Source organism: Narcine bancroftii, chromosome 4 (genome assembly GCF_036971445.1).
Source record: "Narcine bancroftii isolate sNarBan1 chromosome 4, sNarBan1.hap1, whole genome shotgun sequence".
In the NCBI taxonomy this organism is placed as follows: domain Eukaryota; kingdom Metazoa; phylum Chordata; class Chondrichthyes; order Torpediniformes; family Narcinidae; genus Narcine; species Narcine bancroftii.
In genome coordinates, this window is record NC_091472.1 from 118,467,533 (window position 1) to 118,493,386 (window position 25,854).

The 25,854-nt window shown below is 38.4% G+C and overlaps 1 protein-coding gene and 1 long non-coding RNA gene across 7 annotated transcripts in view; one reads left to right on the forward strand and one right to left on the reverse strand.

Annotated features, from left to right (window-relative positions):
- The window catches only part of LOC138761044 (uncharacterized), a 36,891-nt gene extending 27,180 nt beyond the window's left edge, over positions 1 to 9,711 (forward strand). For both annotated transcript variants that reach the window (XR_011356086.1, XR_011356085.1), the window contains one exon: positions 9,221 to 9,711. This is a non-coding gene — a long non-coding RNA (uncharacterized lncRNA). The remainder of the gene's footprint in view (positions 1 to 9,220) is intronic.
- The window catches only part of zdhhc8b (zinc finger DHHC-type palmitoyltransferase 8b), a 214,474-nt gene that overhangs the window by 80,515 nt on the left and 108,105 nt on the right, over positions 1 to 25,854 (reverse strand). The gene's annotated exons all lie outside the window — the stretch shown is intronic.

Consider the following 25,854-nt stretch of genomic DNA (forward strand, 5'->3'; position numbering starts at 1 on the left):
GACAAAGGTCATTTTAGGTAAGGATGTTGTTGACTTTTTCCTCCTGAAGGGATGGATGCTGAACCAGTGAGATTTTGTTTTCTGATAAGTCTGATAAAATCTAATAACAAGTTCATGTGCTGATAATCCAGCACATGAACTTGTTTTTTTTTCCCCTCAAAGAAAAATTTACTTTCAGGTTTCAAAAGCTATTTTCTGCAACTTCACGAAGGGTGAAGATAACTAGATGTATTTATGAATCACAAAAAAAATATTTTTTTCAATTTCCTCAGTTCTCTGGACATTTACTGACTGAATTTGCTCTGTTTTTTACTGGGTTTATTAACAGAATTAAATTCCATCACACCCTTAGTGGAATTTGATCCACTTCCACCATCATTGTACCCTGATACATTCATATCCTGTTAAATTCATCATCATCTGTGCAAGTGTAACCTTTGTAAATTATTTTAAAGGTCTGTACAATGTCCATTCAGAGTTTAAACTTCACATTCATGGATAAGTGTTTGTTGAAGTACAGATTGAATGATGACAAGCTTAGCAGTGAAGATAAGACATCACAACTCACATGTTCAACATAAAGAACCAGAATGGCAACATAGAATGCAGATGATACTGGATTCCACATCACAGATCACTGGATCACCAATGCTATGGATCTCAAGAATTCTTTTGCAGTGAGGAGGAGTCACATGATGCAATAGTGGCCGGTAGGAGAATATCAGCCCTCTCCAGAAAAGAAGAAATGAAGTGAAGAAAACGCAAAGTTTAAGAAACACAAAATACAGCAAATAAAAGCTAAAGGTGTGGAGAAAAGAAAGAAAATGGCACCCAAGAAGGAAAAAAGCAAAAACAATGGGAAAAAAAGAAGAAAAAATGCTGGAAGAGAAAGGAGAAGGCCTTACCTGCATGAAGAGGCAGGGAGCCGGCATGGAGAGAGGAGCCCGCTCCCCAAGGTTAGTGGTGACCCCGTAGAGTCGTGACCTCCTGACCGCGGGACTGCAAAAATGGTTCTCTGATCCAAACAGAATTGCGCAACTGTACATACCAAGGAAAAGGAAAGCCCCGACGGGAGGGAGGGGTGGGTGCCAGCTGTGGAGTGAACTGACACAGCGCGACCAGCTGAGAGATGCCCAACAGCAGGGCTCTCAGCTGGAAGAAGAGGGAAGCAACAGGAAAGGGAGTGATAAGAATGAAATACAGCAACAGGAAGCCCAACAGATAACTAGCCAAGAAGAAGAGGACCAACAACAAGAAGCTATGCAAAAAAACACCCAACAAACTGAGGCAAGCAGCTCAACAAGAAAGTCAGAAGAGACACAGATACAAGGAAGAGAAGTAGAAGACACAAACGAAGAAGAAGACGACGACGAAGAAGAAGAAGAAGACGACGACGACGATGACAACGACAAAGAAGAAGACAATGACAACCAAGCTCTGCCCAGAGGAATAGAAGGTAAAATAGATGGACAGAATGTAGATTTTAAAAAATTTCAAGAACAAATAAGAGCATTAAAAGAATGGTTGACATTAGAATTTTGAAAAATGAAAAGTACAGAAGAAAAAGTGAGTAGAATAGAGCTGGTCATAACAGAAATAGGGAAAAGATTGGAAAATGCGGAAGAACGAGAAATGGCTGTAGAAATGGAAGTGAATGACTTAAGAAGAAAATTGGAAGACAGTGACAAAAAAACTAAAGAGTCACAAGAGTTGTTAGCTCAGAAAATTGATATAATGGAAAACTATAGTAGGTGAAACAACAAAGATAGTGGGCCTAAAGAAAGATGAAGAAGGCACAAATATGAAAGAATTTATAAAAGAATGGATCCCAAAGATTAAGGGAATGACAGAAATACAGGAAGGAATGGAAATAGAAAGGGCACACAGAACACTAGCCCCAAATCCACAGTCACAACAAACACCAAGATCCATTTTAGTAGAATTTCTGAGATACATGACAAGAGAAAATATATTGGAGAAGGCAGGAATAAAATTAGGGAAGACAAAAAACCATTGGAATACAAGGGTCAAAAAATATTTTTTTACCCAGACATAAGTTTTGAACTCCTAAAGAAGAGGAAGGAGTTTAACATAGCAAAATCAATCCTATGAAAAAAAGGCTATAAATTTATGTTAAGATATCTAGCTGTGCTTAAAGTATTTATCCTGGGGGAGCAAAACAGACTGTTCTCGGTTCCGGACAAAGCACAACAATTTACAGAATGCCTGCAGGACAGAAGGAGAGATGAAGAGCTGTAACAAGAATGAAGAACGACGACAAATTATATATAAAGATGTAAAAATAATTTATAAGTAAGAACTAAAGAAAAGGGAAGTAAGGGAGAGGGAATAAATGCGGGTGGTGGAAAGAGGGTGAGCTTTGTTAAATGTGAAGATAAAAGTCTTTTCTGGAGGGGGTTGTGTGGGAGAGAATAACAGTCACTGCAAAATCAGTTGACGCTTGCGAGTGGGTTCGCAATCCAAATGGAAAGGGGAGTTGTGGTTGCCCGGCAAGGGACAAGGGACAACTCAGAGAGACGGGGGGGGGGGGGGGGGGGGGGCTTGGGGTTAAGGGAATTTTAGATGTGGGAGTTGTTGAAGTATTTTATGTTTTAAAAGTGTTGTCATACATTGAGTTCAAAAAGGGAAAACTGAGAGATGAAAATAGGGAAAGGGGAAAGGTGATGGTGAGGAAGTGGAAATGAGGTGTAAACAGAGTATGAGATGGCCATGTTGAACTATATGACTATAAATATTAATGGAATACATAACCAAATTAAAAGGAAGAGGCTATTAAATTTACTGAAAAAAGAAAAAATAGATATAGCATTTGTACTGGAAACGCATCTAAATGAAGTGGAACATAATAAATTAAGGAGAGACTGGGTAGGGCACGTAATGACAGCATCATATAATTCAAAAGCCAGAGGTGTAGCTATATTAATCAATTAAAATGTACCAATCAAAATAGAAGAGGAAATAATAGATCCAGCAGGGAGGTATGTAATGATAAAGTGTCAGATATATTCAGAATTCTGGAATTTGGTCAATATATATACACCTAATGAAGAGGATCAAAAGTTTATGCAGGATATTTTTTTGAAGATCGTAGATACGCAGGGGAATATATTGATAGGAGGGGATTTTAACCTTAATTTGGACCCAAAGTTGGATAAAACTGGACAAAAGATTAGCAAAAAGAATAAAGTGGCCAAATTTATGGTTAAATCAATGCAGGAAATGCAACTTTTGGATATATGGAGGAGGCAGCACCCAAGGGAGAAGGAAAACTTATATTATATTATTCAAGTAGACATAAAACATACTCAAGGATTGACATGTTCCTGTTGTCAGCCCATATCCAACAGAGAGTGAGGAAAACCGAATATAATGCTAGAATGCTATCTGATCATTCACTCCTGTTATTAGCAATAGAACTGGAGGACATCCCACCAAGAACATATAGATGGAGATTAAACTCCATGTTACTTAAAAGACAGGAATTTAGAAAATTTATTGAACGCCAAATTAAAATGTACTTTAAAATAAATATGGAATCAGTGAAAGACAAATTTATATTATGGGATGCAATGAAAGCCTTCATTAGAGGGCAGATAATAAGTTATGTAACTAAGATGAAAAAGGACTACAATCGGGAAATAGAACAGTTGGAAAAGGAAATAGTACAGAAAAAGAACTAGCAACAAGGGAAGATACAACAAAAAGAGAATTGGCGGTCAAAAAATAAAATACGAACATTACAAAAGTATAAGGTGGAGAAGAACATAATGAAAATAAAGCAGAAGTATTACGAGCTAGGAGAAAATACGCACAAAATATTATCCTGGCAACTTAAAACACAACAAGCTAAAATATCTGCATTGGCATCAAAGAAAAAAGACAAACAAATTACATATAAGCCAACAGAGATTAATGAAAACTTTAAGGAATTCTATGAACAATTATACCGAACTGAGAACAAAGGGAAAGAAGACAAAATAGATGAGTTTTTAGCTAAAATTGAACTACCGGAATTGCAAGAAGAAGAGCAAAATAAATTGATAAAAACCATTTGAAATAGAGGAAATACAGGATATATTAAAAAAGCTGCTGAACAATAAGACACCTGGAGAGTATGGACTCCCAATAGAATTCTATAAAACATTTAAAGAGTTATTAATTCCTCCTCTCCTGGAAGTAATGAACCCAATAGAAGAAACACAAAACTTGCCAGATTCATGTAAAACAGCAATAATTACAGTAATACCAAAGACGGGGAAAAATCCACTAACACCCCTTTCCATAAGAATTTCCTTATTATTCTCTTTAGCTCATTGAAGAATTTCTCTGTTAAGGGAATTGGTAATGATTGAAATAGGTATTGTATCCTTGGGAAGTCAACCCTAACCCTAACCCTAACCCTAACCATCGTATAGACTAATATCTCTACTTAACTCAGATTATAAGATAATAGCAAAACTATTAGCAAACAGATTAGCCAACTGTGTATAAAAATAGTAAAACAAGATCAAACTGGATTTATTAAGAAAAGACGAACAACGGACAATGTCTGTAAGTTCATTAATTTAATCCATGCAGTACAAGGAAATAAGATACCAACAGTGGCTGTTGCTTTAGACGTTGAAAAAGCCTTTGACATGGTAGAATGGAATTATTTATTTAAAGTATTACAGAAGTTCAACCTACCAGAAAAATATATTAATTGGATTAAAGCATTATATAAGGGACCATTGGCGAAGGTGACAGTAAATGTATATGTATCGAACCAATTTAAATTAAGTAGGTCAACTAGGCAGGGATGTCCACTATCTCCCTCACTGTTCGCTTTAGCAATAGAACCATTGGCAGAACTGATAAGAAAAGAAAATAAAAAGGATAAAAATAAAGGAGAAGGAGTATAAAATCAGTTCATTTGCAGATGACATCATAGTATACTTAACAGAACCAGAAATATCAATAAAAGAACTACATAAGAAATTGAAGGAATATGAAAAAATATCTGGGTACAAGATCAACACAAATAAAAGTGAAGTAATGCCAATGAATAATGCGGATTACAGTTTTTAAAAAAAGAATCACCATTTAAATGGCAAACACAAGCAATCTAATACCTAGGTATTAGATTAGATAATAATTTAGGCTACCTATACAAATTATCAACCATTAATGAAGAAATTATAGGATGACTTAGAACACTGGAAAGAATTGCCACTAACATTGAAAGGGAGGATAAATTGCAATAAAATGAATGACTTCCCAAGGATACAATACCTATTTCAATCATTACCAATTCCTATAACAGAGAAATTCTTCAATGAGCTAAAGAGAATAATAAGGAAATTTTTATGGAAAGGGGTGAAACCGAGAATAGCACTAGATAAATTAACAGAATGGAACAAACAAGGTGGTTTGCAGCTACCAAACTTTAAGAATTATTATAGAGCAGCACAATTAAGGTACCTATCAGATTTTTATCAAACAAGGGAAAAACCAGATTGGACCAAGATAGAGCTAGATAAAATAGGGGAGAAGGTACCAGAACATAAGTGGGATGAAAAACTGGTACAATATAAAAGTTCACCACTACTGCACCATTTACTCAACATATGGAAGAAGATTCACGTAGAAAGGAAAAACACAAATTACCAACTACCAAAATGATTAGTGACGCAAAATCAACTTATCCCTTTCACAATAGATAACCTTTCCTTTAGAGAATGGGAGAGAAAAGGAATTAAAAGAATAGAAAATTGTTTTTTGGGAAATAATTTATTAACATTTGAACAAATGAAGTAGAAATATGGAATAACTCACGGTACAATTTTTGCATACCACCAACTGAAAACCTACTTAAAGGACAAATTGGGAAGCAGACTGAGATTAACAGAAGGAAGCAGCTTTGAATATGTGATTACAGACACAATGATAATAAAAAGATTTATAACAAACATGTACATCAAGCTGCAAGAGAAGGAAAATGATGAAATAAGCTATAAACCCAAACAAAAGTGGGAAAAAGATTTAAATATAAAGATAAAAAATGAAATATGGGAAAAGTTATGCTCTGGAACTATTAAAAATATAATAAACATGAGGTTACGCATGATATAATATAATTGGTTACACAGGTTATATATCACACCCTAAAAGTTAAATAAATGGTATCCAACATTATCAGATTGATGTTTTCGTTGTAAGGAGGAAACTGGAACACATGCAATTTGGGCATGTGAGAAAATGAAAATGTTTTGGGAAGATCTAAATCATGTATTAAATAAAATCACAAAAAACAACATACCAAAAAATCCAGAGATCTTTCTTCTAAGTAATATAAGAAGTAAAGAATTAGGCCTCAAACTGGATGAAGTGCAAAAAAAGATTTATTATGATAGCCTTAGCTGTAGCAAAAAAATGTATAATGTCAACTTGGAAATTAGAAGAGAGCCTGAGTGTACAACAATGATACATAGAAATGAATAAATGTACTCCATTGGAAAAAATAACATACATTTTAAAAAATAAAGTCACATTATTTGAACAAATGTGGGAACCGTACATGGAACACAACTGAGAGGGCTTGCCTTGGACCACCGCCCCCTAAAATGATAAAATGAGAAGACAAAATGACTGGGAGCAGTTCAAGATGCACCAAAGGAGGACAAAGGGATTAATCAAGAGAGCAAAAATAAATTACGAAAGTAAGCTTGCGGCAAATATAAAAACCGACTGCAAAAGCTTTTATAAATATGTCAAGAGGAAAAGATTGGTGAAATCCAGAGTAGGTCGTTTGCAGTCGGAATCAGGGGAATATATAATGGGGAATAAAGAAATGGCAGACCAATTAAATTCTTACTTTAGTTCTGTTTTTACAAGAGAGGATACAAATAACCTCCCAAGGATGTTGGGAAACATAGAGACTAATGCAAGGGAGGAACTGAAAGAAATCAGTATCTCTAAGGACTTGGTCTTGGGGAAATTGATGGGAATGAAGGCAGATAAATCCCAAGGGCCTGATAATCTACATCCTAGGGTACTTAAGGAAGTGGCCACATTCAGATAGCAGATGCTTTAAGAATTATTTTCCAGAACTCGATAGACTCAGGATCAGTGCCCATGGATTGGAGGGTAGCTAATGTTACCCCACTATTTAAAAAGGGGGGTAGAGAAAAAGCGGGGAATTATAGGCAGTAGTGGACAAAATTATGGAATCCATTATTAAGGATGTAATAGCGGAGCATATGACTAGCAGAGAAGGGATCGGACGGAGTCAACATGGATTTACAAAAGGTAAATCGTGCTTGACAAATCTATTGGAATTCTTTGAGATGGTGACAGGTAAAATAGATGGGGGAGAGCCAGTGGATGTGGTGTACCTGGACTTCCAAAAGGCCTTCGATAAGGTCCCGCATAAACGACTGGCTTCCAAAATCAAGGCTCATGGGATTGGGGGCAAAGTATTGATGTGGATTGAGAACTGGTTGGCAGGTAGAAGACAGAGAGTTGGGATAAATGGCTCATTTTCTGAGTGGTAGGCGGTGACCAGTGGGGTGCCACAGGGATCTGTACTGGGACCCCAGCTGTTCACAATTTACATTAATGATCTGGATGAGGGGATTGGATGTAATATCTCCAAATTTGCAGATGACACTAAGCTAGGAGGGGTTGTGTGCACGGAAGAGGGGGTCAGGAAGCTCCAGTGTGATTTGGATAAATTGAGGGACTGGGCAGATACATGGCCAATGCACTACAATGTGGATAAATGTGAGGTTATTCACTTTGGTAATACAAACCAGAGGGCAGATTACTATTTGAATGGCAATAGATTAAGAAATGGGGAAGTGCAGAGAGACCTAGGGGTACTTGTACACCAGTCTCTGAAGGCGAGCATGCAGGTACAGCAGGCGGTTAAAAAGGCAAATGGTATGTTGGCCTTCATATCAAGAGGGTTTTAGTATAGGAACAAGGATACCTTACTGCAGCTGTACAGGGCCTTGGTGAGACCCCACCTGGAGTATTGTGTGCAGTTTTGGTCACCTGATCTAAGGAAGGATGCTCTTGCAATGGAGGGAGTGCAGAGGCGATTCACCAGGCTGATAGCTGGAATGGCAGGAATGACTTATGAGGAAAGATTGCACAAATTGGGATTGTACTCCCTGGAGTTTAGAAGATTGAGAGGGGATCTCATAGAGACATATAAAATTCTAGCAGGACTGGACAGAATGGATGCAGATGGGATGTTTCCAATGATGAGAAAATCCAGAACCCGGGGCCATGGTTTGAGGATAATAGGCAAACCATTTAGGACCGAAATAAGGAGGAATTTCTTTATCCAGAGGGTGGTGAATCTGTGGAATTCATTGCCACAGAGGGCAGTAGAGGCAGGTTCATTAAATATATTTAAGAGGGAATTAGATCTATTTCTTCAGTATAAGGGTATTAAAGTTAAGGAGAGAAGGCGGGGACGGGGTACTGAATTTTAAGATCAGCCATGATCTCGTTGAATGGCGGAGCAGGCTCGAAGGGTCGAATGACCTACTCCTGCTCCTATCTTCTATGTTTCTATGACTTGATCCAGTGTGTAAAAGTAGATGACACAATTTTCTTGTTTATTTTCACTGTGTGATGACATTGTTTAATGGTTTTATTGTATTGTATATGTTGAACGTTTAATGGATTTGGAGGGGGGTGGGAAGGAGGGACGGAAGGTAGGGGGGAAAAAGGGGAGAAAATGCCACTGTGTATATTTAAGAGGGAAATATTTGTATGTATTTTGATTGATAAGGTTCATAGTGTGAAAAATAAAAAAAATTTTTAAAAAAAATTATTTTGCAGCTTTAACAGCAGAATGCCAAACATGTGCATGCTCTACTTTTTCATGACCAATGCTAACAAAAGTTGGAGAGAACCAGAGAACCAAAGAAAACTACAGCATAGAAAACAGGCCATTTAGCCTGTCCGTGCCGAAACATCATTTCTCTTGTCCCATTGACCTGTACCCATTCCATAACCCTGCAGATCTCTCCCATCCACGTATCTATCCAATTTATTCTTAAAACTTAAGAGTTCCCTTAAAAGAAGCATGATTGGCAGCTCCTGGCATTCTGTTACTTGTGTGAAATATAGTGACAAATTAAAAACTGCAGTGCTCAAGGGTTATGAATCTTTGAAGATCAATAATCATTTTCTTATGTTTCTATAGGGCCAAATATCAAGCCATTTAAAAGACACACAACATCAGATTGAACTTATAGTTGTTATGATGGCAGCCTCGCAGCAATAAACTCTACACGCAGCAATAAACTCTACAGCAGTTCAATATGCCAGTACCTTCCAAGAAGAAATGTCAGCCACATCTGAATTTGCAAAATGAAAATGAATTCAAATACTTTAAAAGTTTTATGCGTCCAGTTCAAATTTTAGTTTGAACTGAAAGGACCCAATATCACTTGTTACAAAATATTTCTTAACATTTCACTCAAAAGCAGCAGCAAAGCCCACTCAGAAGGAAGGACAGAGGATTTCTCCCAACAACATGCAATTTAACACATGCCATGAAACAGCAACTTGTGTCAGGACAGACTCAATAAAAAACTAAACCAACAGAATTAAGTTGGATAAAATAAATAAAAACACTGCTTACTTCCAATAAGATACTCAGAGAGAGAAGCATCTTATTAAAGTAATAAACAAAATGTCACTCACTGTGTGGTCCTAATTTTACATGGCAAGTCAATGTTATCAATGATGTGAGAAAGGATCCACCTTAATAGTGGAGCAGGTTCAAGGGGCCAAGTGATCTATCTACTCCTGCTCCTAACTCGCATGTACCATTACTAAATATGCTTTTAAAAATTACTTACCAAATTAAAATAATCAAACAAATTCTCATTACTATTGTGCAAGGATTGAATACAGCTGTGTTATTCTCAAATTATCAAACGGCTGAAGAACTATTGATGCTACAAATTAGAAACCATGCGTTGGGTTGAGGTTAGGTAGCTTCTGAGGAGACAGAAGCTATGTTTCAGGAGAATAACTTTCTATCCTGTAATGATCAAACTTCACAGTAAAAACAGGCAATTAAATCTCAGTTAAAAAACCAGCTCATGAGAAAGGGATTTGAAGCAGAATCTGTTCGCGACAGGTGGATGAGGGGCAGAAGAGGGAAAAATAAATTTTATGAAGTGTGAAAATAACATTCTGTAAACAGTAATAGAAAAAAAAACTGGAAGCACTCAGCAAATGAGACTCCATGTGTCAGTGCAGAATAAATATTTAATTTTCCCCATCCTTATCCACAGGGGATATGTTTCACCTCTCCTTGAAGACCAAGTTAGGAAACTTGAGCTGGATGAACTCCAGATAATTTGGGAGGCGGAGGCTGTTAATAGAGAGGTGCTTCAGAGTGACAGTCATTCTCAAAAGTCAGGAGGCAGGTAGCAGGGTGACTGTTAGAAGAGGGAAGGGGAATAGGCAGACAGTGCAGAGCACCCCTGTGGCCAATCCCCTCAACTGTTTGGAGGAATGATCTACCAGGGACAAGTTGTAGTGGTTACATCTCTGGCACATAGACTGGCCCCTCAGCTCAGAAGGGGGGAGAAGAGGAGAGCTATGGTGACTGGGGACTCATTGGTTAGACAAACAGATTGGAGGTTCTGTGAATGAGAGTGAGGCTCCCAAATGGTATATTGCCTCCCAGGTGCCAGGGTCAGGGACGTCTGAGTGAGTTAACAGCATTCTGAGGTGAAGGTGAGCAGTCAGATGCCATGTTTCAGGTGGGGTCCAATGACATGGATAGGAATCATGATGAGGTAAGAAAAGGGAATATAGGGAGTTAGGAAATTTAAAAAGCAGGACCTCAAGGGTGGTAATCTCAGGATTACTGCCTGTGCTACATGCCAAAGAGGGTAGGAAAAGGAAGTTATAGCAGATTAATGTGTGGCATAAGAGTTGGTGCAGGGATTCAGATTTGTGGATCATTAGGGTCTCTTCTGGGGAAAATTTGGCCTGTTCAAAAAGGACAGGCCACATCTGAAGTAGAAAGGCACCAATACCCTGCCAGGCAGGTTCAAGCTGTTGAGGAGGATTTAAACTAGTTTGGCGGTGGGTGGGGGGGGAGGCTGGTTGGGAACCAGAATGTGATTGCAGAGAATGATATAGAAGGTCAAAAACATGATGCCATGTGGAAGGACAAGCAGGGGACAAAACATGAATGTGGCCAGTTAAGGGGGTTGAAATGTGTCTATTTCAATGCTAGGAGCATTAGGAATGAAAGGGATGAACTTAGGGCATAGATCAGTATATGGAATATGATGATCTGTTACAGCGCAAGGCTGAGGGAAGGGCAGGATTGGATGATGTAGGTACCGGGGTTTAGGTGTTTTAAAAAATTGGGGTTGGGGGGGCAGAAGTAGCATTAATGCTCAGAGATAGTATCCCAGCTAAAGAAAGGGAGAACGCTGCAGTGGGAGTGTTTACCGAGTTGGTGTGGGGTGGAAGTCAGAAATTGGAAGGGAGCAATCACTGTAATAGGAGTAGTCTATAGGCTCCCAAATAGCTTTCAGGACACCGAGAAGCAGATAAGTAGGCAGATATGGAATGGTGCAGGAAATAATAAGGTTGTTGTTATGGGAGATTTCAACTTCCCTAAAATTGATTGGCACTTCCTGACTGCAAGTGGGATAAATGGAGCTGAATTTGTCAGGTATGTTCAAGAAGGATTCCTGACACAGTACGTGGACCAGCCAACAAGAGGAGCGGCTATAGTAGATCTAGTTCTGGGTAATGAACCTGGTCAGGTGGCAGACCTCTCAGTGGGTGAGCTTTTTGGTGAGAGTGACCACAACTCCCTGAGCTTTAGCATAGCTATAGATAAGGATAAAAGCAGACAAAATAGGAATGTGTTTAATTGAGGAAGGGATAAATACAAAGGGATGAGGCAGGAACGAGCGAGAGCCAATTGGAAACAGATGTCCAAGGGTAAAAGGACAGAACTAATGTGGAGGAAGTTTAGGGATCACTTGCTGGGTTCAGGGTAGGTTTGTCCCATTAGGATAGGGAAAAAATGGTAGGAAAAGGGAACCATGTTTGACAAAACAGGCGAGGCAGCTAGTCAAGAGGAAGAAAGAATATATAGGAAGCAGGAAACTGGAAGGGCTCATGAGAAATATATGGTAGCCAGGAAAGAGCTTAAGAAAGAAAAGAGCTGGAAGTGGGCATGAGGCCTTGGCATGAAGGATTAGGGAGAACCCCAAGGAGTTCTATGCGTATGTGAAGAAGAGAAGGATGACAAGAATGAAGGTGGGGCCACTGAAGGATAAAGAAGGAACCATGTTTCTGGAGGCAGAGGAAGTTGAGGAGGGCCTAAATTAATACTTTGATTCAGTATTCAGAAAAGAGGACCTTGATCAGAGTGAGGTTGGAATAGAACTGGTGTGTGTGCTAGACGATGTTGAGATTAAGGAAGAGGAAGTGTTGGATCTTCTTAAAAACATCAAGATTGATGTCCCCGGGGTCAGGTGTGCTATACCCCAGGTTGCTGTGGGAAGTGAGGGAAGAGGTAGCTGGGGCAGAGGCTATGATCTTTGAGTCCTCTTTGGCTGCAGGGGAGGTGTCAGAGGATTGAGGAATAGCAAATGTAGTCCCCTTGTTTCAAATAAGTAATAGGGAGAATCCTGGGAATTATATACCAGTGAGTGTTGCGTCAGTGATTGTGCAAAGTATTGGAAAGAATTCTTAAGAAATGGATTTAAGAGCATTTGGAGAAGTACAGTCTACTCAAAGATAATCAACATGGCTTTGTGAAGGGAGCCTAATTGAGTTTTTTGAGGAGGTAATTGATGAAGGTAGGGCAATATGGTCTATATGGATTTTAATAAGGCATTTGACAAGGTCCCCCATGAGGGACTCGTTCAGAAAGTCATGAGGCATGGGGTCAGTGGAACCTTGGCTGTGTGGATAAAAAATTGGCTTGCATGTTGAAAGCAGAGCGTAGCAGTGGAAGGAAAGTATTCTGCCTGGAGGTCAGTGACTAGTGGAGTTTTGCAAGGATCTGTATTGGGACCTCTGTTCTTTGTGATTTTTATAAATGACCTGGATGAAGAGGTGGAAGGATGGATCAGTAAGTTTTCAGATTATACAAAGGTTGGAGGAGTTATTGATGGTTCTGAAGATTGTCATGGGTTACAAGGGGATATAGGCAGGATACAGACTTGAACAGAAAAGTGGCAGATGGAGTTCAATCTGGGTAAGTATGAGATGATACATTTTGGAAGGACAAACTAGAAGGCTGATTACAGGGTTAATGGCTAGTTACTTAAGAATGTGAATGAACAGAGGGAATTTGGGGTCCAATTCCATACATGCCTCAAGTTCGCTGCGCAGGTTGATAAGATACTGGAGTTAAGAAGGCTTCATTAAAAGGGAGATTAAGTTCGAGAGTCAGGAGATCATGCTGTAAACTCTACAAATCTTTGGTGAGACCACACTGAGTATTATGCTCAGTTCTGGTCACCTCATTATAGGAACATTGTAGAAGCTATGGAGAGGGTGCAGAGGAGATTTACCAAGCTGTTGTCTGATTGGAAAATAAGTCTTATGAGGAAAGGTTATCAGAGCTGGGACTTTTTCCTTTGGAGTATAGAAGGATGAGAGGATACTTAATTGAGCTCTACAAGATTTTGAAAATAATAGATGAAGTGAACAACCAGCACCTTTTTCCTAGGGCAGGAATAGCAAACACCAGAGGACACATGTACAAAGTGAAGGGAGGAAAGTTTAGGGGAAGCATCAGGCGTAATTTTTTAAAATATATACAGAGAGTTGTGGATGCCTGGAATGTCTTGCCAGGAATGATGGTGGAGACTGAAACATTAAAGGCATTTAAGAGATATGGGTGTAAGAAAAATAGAGGGTTACGGGTAAGGTAGGGTTTTGTACTTTAGGAATATACAGATTGGCACAACATCAAGGGCAGATGGGTCTGTATTGTGCTGTAGCGTTCTATGAATCTGTTAGAAGAAAAGAATCTAAATTTATCTTTACTTTTCATAAAGTAATTAGTTAACTGATGTTAATTGGAAAAGCTTTTGTTTCATCAAAAAGTACTGAAAGCAAAATTCATAATTTAGCTTTCAAAAAGGAAATGTGTAACCATCTAGGAGCAGAAATATTTAAACTAGCCCAAGGATGTGGAAGGTTAATGGGACATGAGGAGAAGTGCCTCAAAAGACTGGAACTGCCCGTTTTTAAAAACACCATTCAAGGTTAGTCTTTAATCCTAAATTATGGCAAATCTTAAATATGACATCCAAATTTGGTGATTTGCTATAACAAACAAAAAAAAAAACAACTCAGTTTCTAACTAGCAACCTTTACAGATACATTTTCCCCCTTATCTGTACTGATGCACATAAAAAAATAAATTATCTAATGTAAACTAGTCCCAGACTGCCAAAAGATGTGTTTGCACTATTGAAACTTCACTACCCCCTCCCACCAACCCCCCCAACTTTGCACTAAATGTAAATTTGAACATTTTTCTCCTATCCCTTCTTATTATTTTCTCTCTTAGCATATCATTTTAATTTATATGGCACTCTCACAGTTGGCATATCTCACATATCTGTTTTTTTAAAATTTAGAGCTCTAGATCCAAACTTCCCACAATCAGGAAGACTTTGGGACCCCTTCTTGCCATCAGCACCCCTCAAATCATGGCTCAGTACCTGGTTCCCATGAGCCAGTGTCCAGTAGCCCACAGCCACTGTGGGTCCTTTGACCCGCAAGTTGCCAATAGTTCGCAGCTTGTGCGGGTCCCTCAGCCGCATGTTGCCTGCAGCTTGTGTGGTTCCTTTAGCCGCTAGTCGCCAGCAGCCCACAACCTGTCTGAGTCCTTTAGCTGCTGAACCCCTTGCTGGTCCACTACTGTGCTCACTGTAACAGCATCGTAACAGGCCCTTATGGTCAATTACACACCAACATGACCCTGTTTGACTGCAGCAATTTAGAATTCTGGCACATCTATATGTTGCATTCATGTACGTAACAATAAACTCTAATTCTTTGGCTTGGCTTCGCGGACGAAGATTTATGGAGGGGGTAAAAAGTCCACGTCAGCTGCAGGCTCGTTTGTGGCTGACCAGTCCGATGCGGGACAGGCAGACACGATTGCAGCGGTTGCAAGGGAAAATTGGTTGGTTGGGGTTGGGTGTTGGGTTTTTCCTCCTTTGCCTTTTGTCAGTGAGGTGGGCTCTGCGGTCTTCTTCAAAGGAGGCTGCTGCCCGCCAAACTGTGAGGCGCCAAGATGCACGGTTTGAGGCGTTATCAGCCCACTGGCGGTGGTCAATGTGGCAGGCACCAAGAGATTTCTTTAGGCAGTCCTTGTACCTTTTCTTTGGTGCACCTCTGTCACGGTGGCCAGTGGAGAGCTCGCCATATAATACGATCTTGGGAAGGCGATGGTCCTCCATTCTGGAGACGTGACCCATCCAGCGCAGCTGGATCTTCAGCAGCGTGGACTCGATGCTGTCGACCTCTGCCATCTCGAGTACCTCGACGTTAGGGGTGTGAGCGCTCCAATGGATGTTGAGGATGGAGCGGAGACAACGCTGGTGGAAGCGTTCTAGGAGCCGTAGGTGGTGCCGGTAGAGGACCCATGATTCGGAGCCGAACAGGAGTGTGGGTATGACAACGGCTCTGTATACGCTTATCTTTGTGAGGTTTTTCAGTTGGTTGTTTTTCCAGACTCTTTTGTGTAGTCTTCCAAAGGCGCTATTTGCCTTGGCGAGTCTGTTGTCTATCTCATTGTCGATCCTTGCATCTGATGAAATGGTGCAGCCGAGATAGGTAAACTGGTTGACCGTTTTGAGTTTTGTGTGCCCGATGGAGATGTGGGGGGGCTGGTAGTCATGGTGGGGAGCTGGCTGATGGAGGACCTCAGTTTTCTTCAGGCTGACTTCCAGGCCAAACATTTTGGCAGTTTCCGCAAAGCAGGACGTCAAGCGCTGAAGAGCTGGCTCTGAATGGGCAACTAAAGCGGTACAAGGACTGCCTAAAGAAATCTCTTGGTGCCTGCCACATTGACCACCGCCAGTGGGCTGATAACGCCTCAAACCGTGCATCTTGGCGCCTCACAGTTTGGCGGGCAGCAGCCTCCTTTGAAGAAGACCGCAGAGCCCACCTCACTGACAAAAGGCAAAGGAGGAAAAACCCAACACCCAACCCCAACCAACCAATTTTCCCTTGCAACCGCTGCAATCGTGTCTGCCTGTCCCGCATTGGACTGGTCAGCCACAAACGAGCCTGCAGCTGACGTGGACTTTTTACCCCCTCCATAAATCTTCGTCCGCGAAGCCAAGCCAAAGAAGAAAAAAAAAGGTTTAGATCTTCCCAGAAAGTTTTTACTTTTGAACATGCCCACAACCTGTCTGAGTCCTTTAGCTGCTGAACCCCTTGCTGGTCCACTACTGTGCTCACTGGAACAGCATCGTAACAGGCCCTTATGGTCAATTACACACCAACATGACCCTGTTTGACTGCAGCAATTTAGAATTCTGGCACATCTATATGTTGCATTCATGTACGTAACAATAAACTCTAATTACTCCTTACAAATTCTCAAAACAAAAGGTGAAAATTTTCAGTAAGTTTTACCATTAGCAATTTGACACTAACTGCATAAAATAGATTACCAGAATAAAACTAAAGTTTTAGTTTAGCTTTTATACTTAATCAGGTGCCATTTAAATCACAAGGCACCAAGATTTAATAATTCCCCTTCAACATGCCATCTTTATTTAAGCCGATTTTCTATTTCTTTTCCGTCTATGCAGCTGTTCAGATTTAATTTGTGCTGTGAAATGACTATAATCATTAATGAATGAATACATGGTTTGCTGTCAAGTACAAACAGATTAAATTTATGGACACAAGGAAATGGAGGTGGAGGAATATACTGTAGATGAAGAAAAAAAGCAAGCTGCTGGAAGAAGTTAGCAGGTCAGGCAACAACCATCGAAGGAAATGGATAGTCGTCGATGCTATGGGTTAAAACCCTGCTTCAGGACTCAATGTGACCTGCTGAATCCCTCTGGCAGTTTGGTCTTTAACCACATTTTCTTTTTCTACTTCAAAGTTAAAAATAAGAATAAAAGTGAAACTCACACAAAAGTGATACCTGTCCAATAAACTATTTTTCTTTTGATGGCAAGTTACAGTGAGTTTTTTCAGAATTCCTTGTGTATATTGAATGTACATTACAGATAATTTAGCATGAGAAAGCATATCACAATTATGTTTTCATTAAACATTTGCCTCTTCTTTTCATGTTATCTGACCTATGAGGCACATTCAGCATTTTTAAAATATATTGGCATCTTTACAGAATTAAAATAAATTTCCCTGTTTAATTGTCATGAGCTCTATTCATCTTTGGCAAAAAAAAATCAATTGGGACTTCGTCATGAGCCATCCCGTCCACTTCTGTGCCTTGTGCATGATTTGTAGAAATAATGTGCTTCTTGTTCTCTTGTTTGAAACAAAGTGCATCATCAACTATCAGATTAATTTATTGTCAAGGTTATACAGTACAGACACTGGCCTTTCAGCCTAATTCATCCATGTCAACAAGTGGCTCCAATTCAAGTTACCAAGGATTGTTGCACTTTTAGTTGCCCGGACTCAAGACAGCATAGAGCAGAAGTAATTAAAAAAAAATCAATAGTTGTTCACTCTTGTGCACATCGGCAGATAAAAACAATTGGAAAAAGTATACAGGTGGTCCCCACATTTATAGAGGGTCCCCGCATTTATAGAGGGTTGTGTTGCTAGAATAGACAATCAACAAGAAATGAAAAGTTTAAGTTTTGATTTTCGACCCCCTCAATACAAAGTCAAAGAGAATGAATCAATTCCGAATCTCAACCTTTTGAGTCATGATATGTGAATTCTGCAAGAGCAAATATTCACAATTGAACAGGCATAACACCTGTACCTTAGAACAGGGATGGAACTAAACAGATACTTGAAGAAACACATCAAATTTTTTTGCCACTTAAATAATGTTTTCTTAAAATAAATTTTGATAACTAATCAGGCAAACAAATTTGTAATCCATAAATCAAACTTCACAACGTTAACCAAATAATTAGATAACAGAATTTTGCTAATGTCAAGGGACACTTACTGAACTTGTATTATGTGAATATTTAAAAAATATCAGAATAATTAGCTTGTATTAAAAATTCAAACTGCTCCTTCAACTGTTAGAATATCAAATGATATTTTCTTGCTCGAGGCCTGATATTTGACAATCAACTTTCGTGAGCATTTGGAGGATTGACAGGATGGTGGCTGATATTTTGAAATGAAATACTCAACACAGATCCATAATACCCTGTAATGTTACGTCATTCCGATTCTTTCTTCCAAAGTGCATACATTACAAATGAAATTCAAGGACAAACTATTTGAAGAAATCAAGACAAAAAATGCAATTTGAGCACACTAGTAATGACAAAAATAGAAATTTCCAAATGGAAACAGGGCATTCAGCTGTCCAGCTATTTTTAAACCCACAAGGTCCTCTGGTCAGACTCCAGTTGTTCCCATATCTTTAAATATTCATGTTCATATCCGAACATTTCTCCGCATTTATTGAAGTTGAACAGGTAACCTCCAGCATTTTCCCTTAACTAACTCCATCACAAGTTAATTGGTCATTCAAGTCATTTCTGATGAACACTAATGGTTCCCACATTTGCTGACGTAACAGTCAAGAGTTAAGTTTTGTTGAGAACAAGAGTTAAGTTTTGTTTTTGAATCATTTCAAGACTCAGTATAAAAATGTTTGTCTTTCTGATTTCTTATTTTGAAAGGAATCCCATCAGGACAGCAAAAACAGCCTTGAATAAGTTTACCACAAATAGAAACATTTATATTACAATCAAAGTATTAGTGCAAGAAATTCTTTCTTCATTTCACCACTGAAATTATAACTTAAATAGAGCCTTGTATTTAGAGTCAAAGGCAAACATGGCAAGATTAAATACAGCTGTTCATGCTCCAACATTCAAATTGTACTCCACATGACTGACGTCAGTGCAAAACCAAAATTACTGCACACAACTTATAGAGCGAAAAGAATTCAGAATGACTTATTTTAGAATAGTTTTATGAAGATCACATTTTATGTTGCTAAAAGAAAAAAAAATTAGATTATGCAGGTACCATGTCTTCAAATTTTCTTACCAAGGTTCTTTGTCATTTTTAAATGATCAAAACACACAATGACTCAGAATTAAAAGTACTTCCGCAACACAGAATAAATCGCACATGTTGAATCATGAAATGTTAATTTTTTTTATCCCATCAGCAGCTGAATTTTGAACTTATCAAAATAACTTGGTATACAGTGTGTATGATCAGAACTACCTTGGAACATCCAAACAACCTATTTATAGCCTGAGAATGTTACAGCTAATACATGGGACCAAGTTCCAATGATGAAATCATGCCACATGGCACTCAGAAAATGTTACTAATTGTGTGACAGCATGTCAAAGTACAGTGGCTATATTTTCAAATCAAATAAATTTACATTGAAGCTAAAATAAAATTTAATCCAAAACACCAACCAAAGCATTATTCTGGTTTACTGGGCGACTATCTTAATTGGGAAAGAATGAAATTTCTATCCATGATTTTTCTGATAGATTAGTAATTTGAGATACTAATCTTTCAATTGAAACGCATACATATAACCATTTCTCTTTCATAAGGATCTGTGTTACTGCTTTCATAATTAGGACACAATTAACATGTGGAAGTATATAATTCAATTATTACAGAAGCATGGATTGAAAGTCACTGCAGACATATTAATGTTCCTGGCTATGGGGTTTTCAGATGAGTTCAATACAGGCAAAGGAGGAAAAACCCAACACCCAACCCCAATCAACCAATTTTCCCCTGCAACCGCTGCAACCGTGTCTGCCTTTTATACATTTTTAGAGAATGAAGCTGGACAGGTGGAAGAGAATCACTGGGAGAGAATGTTTATGGTAATAATTATAATCTAGTTTAAATTTAGCATAGTTATGGTCAAGGATGAAGTAAAAATGGGAATAAATGTTTTTATGAGGCTTATTTAATAGGACCCACAAGAATCCAAAATTAACTGAAAAACTATGAAGGTAAATCAAGACACAAAGATGCTGGAGGAGCTCATTCATAGAAAAAAATTGATTTTATTCCTTATTGAGCGTTCTAGATTATTCATCTACCCTTTCCTGAACTCACCATCTTCCATATCCTTCTCCTTAGAGAATACAGATGTGTTCATTTAGGACCTCGTCCACATTGTCTGGCTCCACATTGATTATTAATTTGGTCCTGAAATGGACTCCTCTGCTCTCTCTTCCCTCCCACCTCCCACCCCCAAACATTTTTCCTGAATGCAGTCTTGCTTTTGATGCACAGATTGTGAAAAATCTGGAGTAAATTTTTCAGTCTTACAGATAATTTAATGGATACCTGCCCAACTAGTCTGTAATGTTTAGAGTCTAGACTTCCCACATTCCACTAGATTTTACTTAATCTTGCTCCTAGTTAGACTGTGGCAATTAGTGGGTGAACATCCCTCAGTTCATAGTTTATGAGATTATTGATAGTTAATAAAGACAGATAATTGAAATACACCTATGTGAGATTTTCAGAGAAATACATTAAAAGTGTAAAATACAAGCAGAGGCTTCAAAGGGCTAAACTGAAAAAGATGTGCATGCAACACAGACTTCAAATCTGAGCAGATAAATAACAGCATTTGTAAATTATAACATAATTTGTAAATCAATTTTCAGCTGGCCAACAATGGTCACCAAGCTTGCCATCAAGTAAGGTGAGGGTGTGAGAGGGGGGGGTGGGGGGGGTGGCTTGGGAGGAGGGGGGGGGAGAAAAAGTCACTGTATATGTGTGAAAAAGTGTACATCATAGCTAATGTGATTTATGGTGTGAAAAATAAAATTTTTTTTAAAAAAAGTAAGGTGAGGGTGGTTAAAAATTTAAAAAAATCTAAATCTTAGAACTTTTGAAAAAATGCTTACAGAATTCAGAATGAACACAAGAGTTATCACAAATATGTGTGCACAAGGTTCTTCTGCTCTTCAAGTTGATACTGGTGATTTAGACTCTGTTTCAAAACTCCCTTTATTTTTGGCTTATTTCCTTAATCTTCATCTCCACTGAAGATCAAAAATTATGCTGTCTCAGATTTGTATATTCTAATGGCAGTTCCTTAAATGTCATTGGGGGAAAAAAAATCCCAAAAATTCACAAACTTTACAGAAGAAATTCACCCTCACCATTGTCTTATTCTGAGACAATGGACCCTTTTATGAATACAGAGGAAGATACACACAGAAATAAATTTGTAATAACCATCAGAATACTGCGTGTTCCAATGAGATTACATCACATTCTTCCACATTCTTGATGTTAATTTTTCTTTGCAATCTTCCATTCTCATTCCAGGAATCAATTTATGGGGTACTGTACCTTCAAGTGCACAACTTCAATATACAGTAAAACCCCAGGTAAACAACACCTATGGTAACCGGTAGATGCCGAAAAAGTTGGTTGAGGTTGAGAGTTGCATCATTGGTGAATTAATGGCAAGGCGAGCCAATTTTAAACTTCCTTTTTTTTAAACCTATTTATTTTTGGCTTTTTTTTGCCAGATGCTTGAACTCTGGATAATGGGGATTTTACTGTATGTTGTCTCCTTAAATATGACCATAACTGTACAAATCATATTTTGGTCACTTATTTAACCTGTCTATAAAAATTTTATTCAGAAAATTCCAAGAAGTCTCAATAAAAATCATTCAACAATTATTTACTTACAATGCATTAAATAATTTCAGTGAGGGAATGAATCTTATTTAAATTCATTCCACAATATCAACAGCGCCTCAATAAATCTGACAACATATACACTTGAACATGCTTGGCTCACAAAAAGTCCAAAATATATTATGATGTAATATGACAGGACCATTCCTCCCCCCACCCCCAAAATAAACCTCCACAATGCAGGCTTGCAGAATAAAAGCTTCAGAATTTTGTGCAATTGAAAATGCGATCAAGGCCTGCCAGTATTATTCAAGCATAAACATTCCTCACCATGGGAATTTTTCCATCATGTATAAAAGGAAACATTTTGGAATACAAACTGGGATCAAGCAAACTTCCTTAGATGGAAATTTATTTTAGAAACAATTTCAAAATCTTAATCTCATACAGCAACAATGTTTTTTTTAAAAGTTAGTTCTCCAATGTGCGTCACTCCAAATGGTTGGAACACAAAATATTTGCCCTTGTTTTCAGCTGTGTTGCAATGAGGATACATTTGGTCTGAAAGGTGGGAAATAAAATGAGTAACTTACTTACCTTGCAAGTTATAAAACTATTATTTCCAGATAGATTAAATCTTCCAAGTTACATTCAAGGGCAATTTTATTAAATGGTAAATAACAAATAAAATTATACTGGTAGTCTCTTAGCAACCTCAAACATACAAAATATTAACAAATCAAAATTATACATCATAAATCTATGTTACTATGAATTAAAATCTTCACTGATGTTTAATTAAGAGGTAGAACAAAGGGAAACAAATGTACAAAACAAATATTGACAAAATCAAAAGCAGGTTGCGCAAACAATGGAATGGATAATCATTTATTAGAAGCCAAAAAGTCTTCTGGTTATTCCAAATTTACAATCGGTGCCGAGAAGGCCAACAATATTTGCCCTATATCATTATACCGTCTTCTAAGCACTGCCTCTGAAGAATAAAGAAACCTTGATATAGAGCTTCCCTAACAGGCCACTGACAAAAATAGATTAAATAAACAAACTCAATTATTCCAAGAGCTTAACGGAGCTTAACAACTAAAATCTGTCTGGCATGGAAATCAAGCTTAGAATAAACTACCCTTTTTGAGCTTCAGCAATCACAGCAAGGGTTCAGAATAATGCTCTGCAGCAATGAAAGACGGAAATAATATAGCAGCGGCCAATCCAACACGAATCAGGGTTTTAAAAAAATATTTTATTTTGGATTTTCAAAGACTAACAATGAATCAGTCTTGGTAACATTTTATACAACGGACTTTTTAGAACTTGCAGGCGCATTTTTGAATTTCAAAATACTGTCAAACAATATTCCCTTGACAAACATATGCTTAAAAAAAACCGCACAATAAACTATTTATACAGCACCTTTGAACGTGTCTCAATGCAGTTCACAGGAATGCTCTCAGGAAACATGTGGCTGAGGCACAAAAGGCCACATTAAGATAGCCAGAACAGTTGATTGAACAAAAGTGGCTTCAAGGTGTGGGAGAGCTGAAGGTGGTTAGGGAGAAATTTTTAAGAGTTCAGTCTTGGCAGATGCAAGTAGGGCTGCGAGATGGTGGAATGATCAAATTCAGGAATATGCAAATAGTCAAGCACAAAGGATCCTGTCAGACTATTGGGCTAAAGAAATATCAGGAAAAGGTGAGGACTTTGAAGTTCAAAGATGTGAATTTTAACAGCTACAGATACTGCCGATTCCTGCTGACAAACTATTGAAGATTTTCTTGGCATTTGCAGAGCTTGCAGGCACATTTCATTATAAACAGGTACATTCATAAAAACTCCTTAATGTGTAGTGTCATTTTGAAAAGATTTAATTTTGGCATGGTTTCTGATATTACTCAGACAATTTTCAGCTTTCAGAATAAAATAAAAGTTCTTTCAAAGAGACATATTGTCAAGAAACTTCAGTCACTTTCCTACTCTCTAAAGGAGAGCAAATACATTCCCTGATATTGAAATAAATGACCACAAACTGGAAGAGTAGAAAGATAAATTACAAAGACTGCTTGATAATTTCCTAGCGTGGTTTGAGGACATGTAGAAGCTGAAGTCCTGCTTCTCCTTTCTTGCAATTCATGGTTGATGTGATCAATGATAGTTGTCCAGTTCCTGGCTCTCTGGTTATAGATTCGTCTGCCATGGAAATGGGACTAATGGAATTACAGGAGGATCTGGGTCTAAAGATGATTCATAAATTGAGTTCTGAAAGCAAGTTCCAGAAATAAAATATCCTGATCTGAAGAAAACCAGAGTGTGACTCATCTCAATTTTCAGTACAAGATACTGCTGTGAATCACTGTACTCTGTCATGAAGCTTGTGAAGTTGAAGCATCATGCAATGCTTACAAATCAACACCTGACAGGGCTAATTCTTATAGCCTTGACAACATATCACCTGGATTTTCAATGACTCACAGCCAAGATGGAGGCTCACAATAATCAGTCAGTATATGGTATGCATATGTGTACTTTTTGATTATTGAAACTAATAAAAATTAGCAGTTTAAAAACTATATACATGAATAAATATTATGTACAAGTATTTTCTTAAATTTGTATAAAATTTTTACAACAAATGTGCATGCAAGAGTAAAAACGCACATCTAATATTTTTCATGCCTTGAAAAACATCTGAAGTTTATCATATGTGGCTCTTAAGTTGAGCGCATTTCACCACCCCTGCTCGAGATTGTGGTCCTTCCCCCACAATGCCCTTGAATTGGCTGCACCAAGCCTCTGTGCATCCCTTAGCATGTACTCCTGCAGCCTGGAATGTGCCAGCCGGCAGTATACACTCACTGACATCTCCGTGTGCTGAAACACCAACAGGTTTCAGGCAAAGCTAGAATTATAATTAGTGGGAAGTCAACACAAACAAGCTAATCAATGCTATATTGTAACTCCACAAATTACACCATTACAGAATTCGCCTCATCAAGCCAACTTAATGAAATAAATCACTCATTAAAAGATACCGGAGACTTTCAGTTGGCTGCAACATGGTGTAACAGCAGCAGTCAAATGCTCCTGTTCCATCTATTTGGTTCTTTATTTTTACAACCATAGTTTTTCATATTATTCACCTTTCCTTTCTTTTACCTATACTTGCATTGAAATGGTTACAAGAAGTGGCAAATCAGGGAAGAAAGGGGTGCCAACTAATCTGACTGTGGAGGCTATTACTGAGCTACTGAATAAGCATAGACAGTCATTAGCCGACGATTTTAAAGATACCTTGGGTCAGGTTAATACTAATCTTGACCATATCCGGAGATAAGCCGAGGAACATTGTGAACGTTTGTCATCTGTTGAGCACTAAATAAACAACTTGCGTGACCGTGTCGACGAAGCGGAAAATTATGATCCAGATTAAGTAACAATAATTTGAAGCTAACAGCAAAACTCATTGACCTAGAAGGCAGGAGAAGATGACAAAATCTACATATTCTGGGCTTGGCTGAATCTACAGAAAGTGGCCAAATTACAAAATTTTTTCCGGAGTTGTTTTGTGTGGTTTTTGGGAAGGAGCTGCTTCCGTTACGCATGCATCAGCAGAGCAGCCGCTTCAAAGATCACGCCGCACGGCCTTTTTCCGACAGAATCTCAGGGCCTGCACGTGCACTGGTAGCACACTCTCGTCATAATGATGTGGTTTCTGGCGCACGGGCGGGAGCATTGAATGCCTTTAAATGGCAGAGCGCAAGTTCCCACCGACTGGTCTTGTTCATTCACTTGGTTAGCTCACTACATTGGTGACCCCGACAAGTCCAAACGTTTATTTGGACTGCCCAACATGGACGGTGTAACAGTAAGTGCCATTGTGCTAAAATTGCCTACTTTCTGGCCACTACAACTCTGCACGTGGTTCAAATAAGCGGAGGTACAGTTCCAGATTAAACAAATCTCTTCTGA